The sequence below is a fragment of the Schistocerca nitens genome, chromosome 3, assembly GCF_023898315.1.
Source record: "Schistocerca nitens isolate TAMUIC-IGC-003100 chromosome 3, iqSchNite1.1, whole genome shotgun sequence".
Taxonomy (NCBI): domain Eukaryota; kingdom Metazoa; phylum Arthropoda; class Insecta; order Orthoptera; family Acrididae; genus Schistocerca; species Schistocerca nitens.
The window spans coordinates 332,406,963-332,418,231 of record NC_064616.1 but is presented as its reverse complement, the minus strand read 5'-3'; the positions used below and the strand labels follow the sequence as shown (position 1 = coordinate 332,418,231).

General features: G+C 44.7%; 1 pseudogene; it reads left to right on the top strand.

Annotated features, from left to right (window-relative positions):
* The first annotated feature begins 4,687 nt into the window (after positions 1-4,687).
* On the top strand, positions 4,688-4,805 carry LOC126249980 (5S ribosomal RNA; annotated as a pseudogene).
* The last annotated feature ends 6,464 nt before the right edge of the window (positions 4,806-11,269 follow it).

The window sequence follows — 11,269 nt, the reverse complement described above, 5'->3', positions numbered from 1 at the left end:
CACTCATGGTCGATATACCGCAACAAGCGGAGTCACAGAATAGTAAGGTATCGGGCGATGTGTAGCTGTTCCGTGTCTCCATTGAGCCAAACATTTTTTTTTATTAGGCTTCACTTTTTCGAATAGGTTCTGATACTTTCTTATTAGTTTAATAAAAGTATATTCTATAATATTCCATCTTATGTTAAATGTAGTACACCCTTTCTGAGGAGTGAGTTTGTTCCCTTGGTTTAACCCACAAGACAGTTTGCGCTACTTGCAGGAAGATATTTTGCAGTTTCTTCTTTTAAGTTTTGTGTTTCACATGTTGTAAGGATTCTGCTGCTGAATACGAACAGTGCCCATGTAAGAATGACATTAGGGTTTTACTAAACAGTGAGAATGATAGAATAATTTTTATCTTATGTGGAGAATTAGCAAAATTTATAGAGCACCATCTGTAATGGAACTTTTATAAGAGATCATTTTACTGACTGCTCATGGTACTTTCCTTTTTGCCTTATAACATGTCCATGGACGTTGAAGTTTTTATTTATGTGCACTACAGACAGAACTACATGACTAGCATATGGCCACTGAAGCAAATGCGCGTGTGAGCAGAGCTAACGTGGTAATTTTTCGCCCGTCTATTTCGTAAACGGTGTGATGCGCAAGCCAGATAGGGCCGACAACTGCTGCCGGAGAGTGCTGTGATCGCTTATACCGCGTTGAGAATACATTCCATATGCAAAAGTCGCATCTTTTCTGAGCGTTCAGCAACACGTTGAACTCAGCATGCTCAACGTTGACATTTGAAAGCACGGTCCGTGTGCCGACGGCTTAACTACGACTGTCGTACAATGGAGAAACAGGACAGATTGCGTGTTTTTCCATCACCGTAACTCTTTGATTGCAGGTGGGCGAGCTCGTATTCCAAACGTAGTCTCTCATACTTAGGAAGGTTCAAATGGCTCTGAGCACTATGGGACTTAACATCTACGGTTATCAGTCCCCTAGAACTTAGAACTACTTAAACCTAACTAACCTAAGGACATCACACAACACCCAGTCATCACGAGGCAGAGAAAATCCCTGACCCCGCTGGGAATCGAACCCGGGAACCCGGGCGTGGGAAGCGAGAACGCTACCGCAACTTAGGAAGGAAAATCGCGCAAGGGGAAAGAGCATGTGCTCGTCTAGTCTGAGTGAAGAGCGAGGCAGAGAGTGAGAGTAAGGAGAAAATACACACATCAAAAAAGTTTTGCATCACGTCGCTTCCGAGAGTTCGGGAACCTGCACAGAAAATTGGAATAGAGATCAACATAAACATCATTTCCGCCCTTTTTACTGCTCATGAAAACCACACATTGCATGTTGTACCACCATACAGCTGGACCTTCAGAGGTGGTGGTCCAGATTGCTGTACACACCGGTGCTTCTAATACCTAGTAGCACGCCCTCTTGCGTTGATGCATACCTGTACTCGTCGTGGCATACTATCCACAAGTTCATAGAGGCACTGTTGGTCCAGATTGTCCCACTCCTCAACGGCGATTCGGCGTAGATCCCTCAGAGTGGTTGGTGGGTCACGTCGTCCATAAACAGCCCTTTCCAATCTATCCCAGGCATGTTTGAAAGGATTCATGTCTGGAAAACATGCTGGCCACTCTAGTCGAGCGATGTCGTTACCCTGAAGGAAGTCATTCACAAGATGTGCACGAGGGTGGTGCGAACTGTCGTCCATGAAGACGAATGCCTCGCCAATATGCTGCCGATATGGTTGCACTATCCGTCGGAGAATGGCATTCACGTATCGTACAGCCGTTATAGTGCCTTCTGTCACCACCAGCGGCGTACGTCGTCCCCACATAATGCCACCCCAAAACAGCAGAGAACCTCCACCTTGCTGCAGTCATTGGACAGTGTGTCTAAGGCGTTCATCCTGACCGGGTTGCCTCCAAACACGTCTCCGACGATTGCCTGGTTGAAGGCATATGCGACACTCATCTGTGAAGAGAACGTGATGCCAATCCTGAGCAGCCCATTCGGCATGTTGTTGGGCGCATCTGTACCGCGCTGCATGGTGTCGTGGTTGCAAAGATGGACCTCGCCATGGACGTCGAGAGTGAAGTTGGGTATCATGCAACCTATTGCGCACAGTTTGAGTCGTAACACGACGTCCTGTAGCTGCACGAAAAGCATTATTCAACATGGTGGCGTTGCTGTCAGGGTTCTTCCGAGCCATAATCCGTAGGTAGCGGTAATCAACTGCAGTAGTAGAGCTTGGGCGGCCTGAGCGAGGCATGTCATCGACAGTTTCTGTCTGTCTGTACCACCTCCATGTCCGAACAACATTGCTTTGGTTCATTCCGAGACGCCTGGACACTTCCCTTGTTGACAGCCCTTCCTGGCACAACGTGACAATGCGGACGCGTTCTAACCGCCGTATTGACCGTCTAGGCATGGTTGAAATACAGACAACACGAGCCGTCTACCTCCTACCTGGTGGATGGACTGGAACTGATCGGGTGTCGGCCCCCCTCCAGCTAATAGGCTCTGCTCATGTATGGTTGTTTACATCTTTGGGAGAGTTTAACGACATCTCTGAACAGTTAATAGGACTGTTTCTGTGATACAATATCCACAGTCAACGTCTATCTGCAGGTCTTCTGGTGATGCAAAACTGATTTCTGGCGTTCCCTAAGGTAGTGTTATAGGTCCTTCGCTGTTCTTTATCTATATAAACGATTTGGGAGACAATCTGAGCAGCCGCCTTCGGTTGTTTGCAGATGACGTTGTCGTTTATCGACTAATAAAATCACCATAAGATCAAAACAAACTGCAAAACGATATAGAAAAGATATCTGAATGGTGTGAAAAGTGCCAGTTGACCCTAAATAACGAAAAGTGTGATGTCATCCACATGAGTGCTGAAAGGAACTCGTTAAACTTCGGTTACACGATAAATGAGTCTAATCTAATAGCAGTAAATTCAACTAAATACCTATGTATTACGATTACGAACAACTTAAATTGGAAAGAACACATAGAAAACGTTGTGGGGAAGGCTAACCAAAGACAGGGTATTGTAACAGACGTACTAAGGAGACTGCCTACACTACGCTTGTCCATCCTATTTTAGAATACTACTGCGCGGTGTGGGATCCTTACCATATAGGACTGACGGAGTACATCGAAAAAGTTCAAAGAAAGGCAGCACGTTTTGTATTATCGCAAAATATGGGAGAGAGTGTTACAGAAATGAAGGATTTGGGCTGGAATTCATTAAAAGAAAGGCATTTTTCGTTGCGACGGAATCTTCTCACAAAATTCCAATCACCAACTTTCTCCTCCGAATGCGAAAGACGCCGACCTACATAGGGAGGAACGATCTCCACGATAAAATAAGGGAAATCAGAGCTCGTACGGAAAGATATAGGTGTTCATTCTTTCCGTGCGCTATACGAGATTGGAATAATAGTGAATTGTGAAGGTGGTTCGATGAACCCTCTGCCAGGTACTCAAATGTGAGTTGCAGAGTATCCATGTGGATTTAGATGTAGATAAAGAACTCTATTTTTCGTGTTAATTTAACTGTTTTCAATGGGTGAGAGAAGATAAGGGCATATTATGTAGATACAGGCAGCAGATCAGCTTCATTCTATTTTTAGTATATACTATGAGTGAATTGTTCAGTTTTAGTTTATTACTGTTACCAAAATGTCCTTCCTATTTTATTATTTCATAGAAATGACAGCAGATCTTTAATCTCTGAAAGCAAATGAAGCATTATAGCTTGTGCTACCTCACTACTAGCCGAGGGCTGGTGCCATTCTGCAGTACAACGGATGTCCTGGAGCGACATCAAATGGTTCAAATGGCTCTGAGCACTATGGGACTCAACTGCTGAGGTCATTAGTCCCCTAGAACTGAGAACTAGTTAAACCTAACTAACCGAAGGACATCACAAACATCCATGCCCAAGGCAGGATTCGAACCTGCGACCGTAGCGGTCCTGCGGTTCCAGACTGCAGCGCCTTTAACCGCACGGCCACTTCGGCCGGCTAGCGACATCAAGAAACTACACTGTAGAACAAGTGGGGGCAACTCTTGACACTGCACGCACAGGCGTACCCCTGGCCACAACACCCGGGCAACAGAAACGTTATTGTCTCAGCAGTGGTGTACCATTTCTTATATGCCATGTGTTTGTTGTTCGTTTTTGTCGGCTTTGCTACTGAAATAGCACTGATAGCTTCTTCCATTTTTTTACAATAATACAAATTTTACGAATAAAAGTTACACCTTTTTGAAAAAAAAAAGAGTTAAAAAAATTAGTACTACTGCAATGGTTAATTGATATTTCGGTTTTCACTCAGTTAATAGTGAAAAATAAAAGAACACTTGTTGCAACCGAGACCAAACAAATGCCGAAAAATACCGGTTATTAACAGCTAAAACAACAGTATCGCTTTTAAACAGATGGCTTTTCCCATGTGCTGCAGAAGCTGGTTTTCAGACAGGGCAGACTGGCTGCTTTTAACCAATCTTTGGACTGAAGATTGCAACAACAATATGTCAAAATGAAGTTTATAGAAGATAAGTTAAAACAATTACCAGTGTAAGTCTACCCTACATTGAAGAACAGCAGCGCCAGATAACAAGGTAATGACAAAAATACATTTGAATATAAGTTATTTAATTTTTGGGCAACGGCCTTGCCGCATTGGATACACCGGTTCCCGTCGGATCACCGAAGTTAAGCGCTGTCGGGAGTGGACGGCACTTGGATGGGTGACCATCCGGGCCGCCATGCGCTGTTGCCATTTTTCGAGCTGCACTCAGCCTCGTGATGCCAATTGAGGAGCTACTCGACAGAATAGTAGCGGCTCCGGTCAAAGAAAACCATCATAACGACCAGGAGAGCGGTGTGCTGACCACACGCCCCTCCTATCCGCATCCTCAACTGAGGATGACACGGCGGTCGGATGGTCCCGATGGGCCACTTGTGGCCTGGAGACGGAGTGCTTATGCTTATTTAACTTTTAGCGTAGAATCATGATACGCAATAAAACTGAGAGTTATCATGACTTTTGAAATGACGTTGGTAGCATTTTGAGCAATGGCAGCACCATCTGAGATTGTTACCATGTTATCACCTCCGTTCGCAGCAAGTTTCATGTGAAACAGCTTTCTCGTATGATTCGGAGAGATTTTTCTGCAAAGATTAAGATGGTACTACCTGTATACTTGATAACTCCCCCAAACGTCGGCTAGTGGGATAGTTGACAGATGAAACCTCCTTTCTTCCACAGTTCGAGGCGACGGTCGTGCATTTTGCAGTGAGAGCCAGGCTACAAAACGCTATTGCTGCCGAGTTCTCAGCAGGCGCATACACACACACACACACACACACGCGCACGCACAAAGTCGACCGCCCTCTGACATTTTAAAAAGGCAAAAGGATTTTGTCGGTGATCGACGTGCGCGCTGTCGGTCAGTGAGGCGCGGAGTTTTTTTATTTCTGCGGCGCACTACACAGCGCCTCATCAAATATTCATACCGCAGCCGTGGCCGTCCCGGGGCCCTCGGCACCATACCGCCTTCACACAGCGAGTCAAACACACGCGTAGCGGAACAGAAGCTAACCTTCACAAGACAACGACAACGAAATGTTTAGGTTAAATGAATTCGCAATTGCGAATGAGGACAACCATCATCAGTGGAATCAGAATAACACGGGCACTGCAGTATCGTGCGAACTGTTTACTCTGATAAGGAGAGATCGAGGAACATCTACGGCCATACAGATCATCACAAAACGTCAAACCACACCAAAAAATGTACGAATGTACGGTCTCGCGCCAGTATGGGTTAATAAAATCTTATCGGGCTTCCAGTCGCGTGGTTAAATTCCCGCCTGACGCAACTGGAAGCTCAAATGGTTCAAATGGCTCTGAGCACTATGGGACTTAACATCTATGGTCATCAGTCCCCTAGAACTTAGAACTACTTAAACCTAACTAACCTAAGGACATCACACAACACCCAGCCATCACGAGGCAGAGAAAATCCCTGACCCCGCCGGGAATCGAACCCGGGAACCCGGGCTTGGGAAGCGAGAACGCTACCGCACGACCACGAGATGCGGGCCAACTGGAAGCCCGAGGAGATTGTATTAAACAGCATAAAATAGAATTAGGAAGTGTCAATAGAGAGAAATTTTTCAAAACTCTGAAGGAAAACAGCAGTTGAAAGTCATTCCAGCAATAGTATGCAGACGTGGCAGGGTAATTGAAAATACAGGTTGTTTAACCCTTGGAGTCCCAAAAATTAAAAAAATGTAATATTAAAATTTTTCACAAATTAACCCTTATTATCATAGTAAGCAACGAATACAATAAGAAATTGACAAAAAATGACTTTGGGACCTCTGAGACACACAGTTTTCAACCACCCATCATTTCATGAGATTATATTTGAAAGCATTACCGGATTTTTCCTAGACACAATCCCTCATCTCGGAACTTGCATAATCTCATAATGCCTAAAATAAATTATAGTCATAAATAACAACCAAAAATGGGCCTGAAATTTAATAATTTTATGTCAAAAGTACATCCTGCTCTAGTGGTTTCATTTAGAAACGACTCATACAGGGTGAAACTTATTGAACTATATAAAAAAACGTGTGATGCTGCAGGAATCAGATTAGGAAATGAGATGCTTAAAGTAGTAAATGAGGTTTGCTATTTGGGGAGCAAAATAACTGATGATGATCGAAGTAGAAAGGATATAAAATGTAGACTGGCAATGGCAAGGAAAGCGTTTCTGAAGAAGAGAAATTTGTTAACATCGAGTATAGATTTAAGTCTCAGGAAGTCGTTTCTGGAAGTATTTGTATGGGGTGTAGCCCTGTATGGAAGTGAAACGTGGACGATAAATAGTTTAGACAAGAAGAGAATAGAAGCTTTCGAAATGTGGTGCTACAGAAGAATGCTGAAGATTAAATGGGTAGATCACATAACTGAAATGATCGTATGGCTTTGTTGGCCGGGAGGCCCCATGCGGGGAAGTTCGGCCGCCGTATTGCAAGTCCTTTTTTTAGTTGACGCCACTTCGGCGACTTGCGAGTCAATGATGATGAAATGATGATGAACACACAACGCCCAGTCATCACGAGGCAGAGAAAAATCCCTGACCCTGCCGGGAATCGAACCCGGGACCCCGTGCGCAGGAAGCGAGAACGTTACCGCAAGACCACGAGCTGCGGACATAACTAATGAGGAGGTATTGAATAGAATTGGAGAGAAGAGAAATTTGTGGCACAATTTGACTAGAAGAAGGGATCGGTTGGTAGGGCATATTCTGAGGCTTCAAGGGATCACCAATTTAGCATTGGAGGGCAGCATGGGGGGTAAAAATCATAGAGGGAGACCAAGAGATGAATACAATAAACAGATACAGAACGATGTAGGTTGTAGTAGGTACTGGGAGATGAAGAAGCTTGCACAGGATAGAGTAGCAAGGAGAGCTGCATCAAACCAGTCTCTGGACTGAAGACCACAACAACAACAATAAAATAACGTAAGTTAGTTACAAACTACTTTATTCGCTTTATTCAACATATAAACGTCACTACAGATATTCGGATGTAGGTTGCGATATGTTCGTTATGCCTGCCGTCATTGGCGATGATGTGGCGCAGACGAATAGCGAAATTCTGCACTACCCGCTGAAGTGTCAGAACATCGACGCTGTCAGTGATCTCCTGAATGGCTGTTCTCAGCGCAGCGACGGTTTTGGGTTATTGCAGTACACCTTGTCTTTAATATAGCCCCACGAAAAGGAGTCGCATGTGTTCAGATCCGGAGAATATGAAGGTCAATCTAGGCCCATGCCAAAGGTCTCTGGGTACCCCACAGCCAGAATGCGGTCCCCAAAGTGCTACTAGAGGACATCAGATACTCTCCTACTACTATATCGCACCGATTATGCCTTGACTGGACACTGCACACCATACAGTGACCCGTTGAGGGTGGGAAGATTATGCTCCATGTAGTAAAAAGTATGACTTATTTGGCCAGTGAGCACAGGTCTGGTGGATAACGGATTAATGTACACCACCCTCTTGGCATGTTCAGAATAAGCAAAGATCGTTAAAGCAGACGAATTCAATAAGCCCTTCTCGACCTAAGCATTGTTCCCCAAGTCAAATGCTACATGAAATATGAAATGCTCTGCGGCTCCATCATGATGAAGCTATTTCCAGGAGTTCCATTGATGCGATATGAAGAAACTGGTGTCAGTCTGTTCCAGCTACACACGCTAGAAGTTGAGGTTATAAGATGAATATCAACAAAAACAAAACAAGGATAATGGAATGTAGTAGAATTAAATCAGGTGATGCTCAGGGAGTTAGATTTGCAAACGGGACACTAAAATTAATAGATGGGTTCTGCTGTTTGGGCAGCAAAATAACTAATGATTACAGAAGAGAATGTAAAATGTATGTTGACAATGGCAAGAAAAGCGTTTCTGAAGAGGAGAAATTTGTTGAGATAAAACAAATTTAAGTGTTAGTAAGCCGTTTATGGGGGTATTTTTCTCTAGTGTAGCCATGTACGGAAGTGAAAGATGAACGGCAAACAGTTTAGACAAGAAGAGAATAAAGGTTTATTAAATCTGGTGCTCTGAAGAATGCTGAAGATTAGATGGGTAGATCGTGTAACTAATGATGAGGTACTGAAAAGAATTAGTGAAAAAAGAAATTTGTGGCAAAACCTGACTGAAAGAAGGGATCGGTTGATAGGAAACATTCTGAAATATCAAGAGAACACCTGAATGAGATTTTCACTCTGCAGCGGAGTGTGCGCTGATATGAAACTTCCTGGCAGATTAAAACTGTGTGCCCGACCGAGACTCGAACTCGGGACCTTTGCCTTTCGCGGGCAAGTGCTCTACCATCTGAGCTACCGAAGCACGACTCACGCCCAGTCCTCACAGCTTCACTTCTGCCAGTATCTCGTCTCCCACCTTCCAAACTTTACAGAAGCTCTCCTGCGAACCATGCAGAACTAGCACTCCTGAAAGAAAGGATATGCGGAGACATGGCTTAGCCACAGCCTGGGGGATGTTTCCAGAATGAGATTTTCACTCTGCAGCGGAGTGTGCGCTGGCAGATTAAAACTGTGTGCCCGACCGAGACTCGAACTCGGGACCTTTGCCTTTCGCGGGCAAGTGCTCTACCATCTGAGCTACCGAAGCACGAATCACGCCCGGTCCTCACAGCTTCACTTCTGCCAGTATCTCGTCTCCTACCTTCCAAACTTTACAGAAGCTCTCCTGCGAACCATGCAGAACCAGCACTCCTGAAAGAAAGGATATTGCGGAGACATGGCTTAGCCACAGCCTTTCTTTCAGGAGTGCTAGTTCTGCATGGTTCGCAGGAGAGCTTCTGAAAAGTTTGGAAGGAAGGAGACGAGATACTGGCAGAAGTGAAGCTGTGAGGACCGGTCGTGAGTCGTGCTTCGGTAGCTCAGATGGTACAGCACTTGCCCGCGAAAGGCAAAGGTCCCGAGTTCGAGTCTCGGTCGGACACACAGTTTTAATCTGCCAGGAAGTTTCAAGAGAACACCTGTTTAGTATCGGAGGGAAGTGTGGGGATAGAAATCCTAGAGGGAGACCAAGAGATGAATACAGAAAGCAGATTCAGGTTGCAGTATTTATACAGGGATAAAGCGGCTTGTATGGGATAAAGTAGCATGGAGAACTGCATCAAACCAATCTTTGGACTGAATACCACAATAGCAGCAGATGGTGGCTGCCATCGATTACAGTCCAAATGAGCACAAATAACATTCGTTGGTGACATATCCCATCAGTCACACGCCTGTTCTCATAGTCCTAGATGCAGTTGTTACGACTGTTAAAATAATTCATGCGTAAAGCAGGCCTCATATGTGAATGATAAATGTGTGGAAAGCAGCATTTTTGGCATTTTAATGAAGAAATAACTCCACAAATTCAATACCAGATCTGACATCAAATGGTTCAAATGGCTCTGAAGACTATGGGACTTAACTTCTGAGGTCATCAGTCCCCTAGAACTTGGAACTACTTAAACCTAACTAACCTAAGGACATCACACACATCCATGCCCGAGGCAGGATTCGAACCTGCGACCGTAGCGGTCGCGCGGTTCCAGACTGTAGCGCCTAGAACCGCTTGGCCACTCCGGCCGGCGATCTGACATCAAGTGATCTTTGTGTCTGCTGGTGTTATCGTTATAGGTTATACTCTTGTCATCTCTATCTAATAATTACGTGACCTGTGTCCATTGTACGTATCGCATCAGGCGTAATGGCTATAAATGAGCAAACACAGTTCTGTAGTAAATAACGTATGCCTAGGGAGCTGTGTGGTCAGAGTGGCGGTTGCCATTACGAGGAGCCGGGTTCGATTCTCGGTACTGCCGGATATTTTTTCTTGGTGAGAGGAATGGAACAGGATGCACTCAGCCTCATTTGAGGAGCAACTTGACCTAGTAGTAGCGGCTCTAGAAAATGAAACGTCCTGCAGAGCGCTGTGCTGACCCCATGCCACTCTAGGACGAGTGTACGAGTGATCATTTTTCTTCCGTCGACGCAGCTTCGTTAATAGGGTGCGAAGAATGGCAGTGTGCGGGGAACCAGGTAGGGATGGCTGCAACTGTATTGTATACCAGTGTCTGGCTGCCACTCTGGGGGTGATCTGTTCCACTCTAGAACGTCGAATGCCGTCAACTTCCACCGATGTCGTCATTAGGATACCAAGGACCAAGGCTATAAAGCGGGTACAGCATCGGTCATTTCAGCCATAAATAAAATATTAAAAAAGGTAGGAAGACTTTTCTGTTTAGCAAAAGTGACAAAAAGCAGATTTCAGAGTACTTGTCGGCTCAACACAAAAGTTTTATCTCAAGTACAGATAGTGTTGACGATCAGTGGACAAATTTCAGAACCATCGTACAATATGCAGTAGATGAGTATGAGCCAAACAAGATCGTAAGAGATGGAAAAGAGCCACCGTGATATAACAAACGAGTTAGAAAACTGCTACGGAAGCAAAGGGAACTTCACAGCAAACATAAACATAGCCAGAGGCTTGCAGACAAACAAAAATTACACGAAGCGAAATGTAGTGTGAGGAGGGCTATTCGAGAGGCGTTCAACGAATTCGAAAATAAAGTTCTATATACTGACTTGGCAGAAAATCCTAAGAAATTTTGGTTTTATGTCAAAGCGGTAGG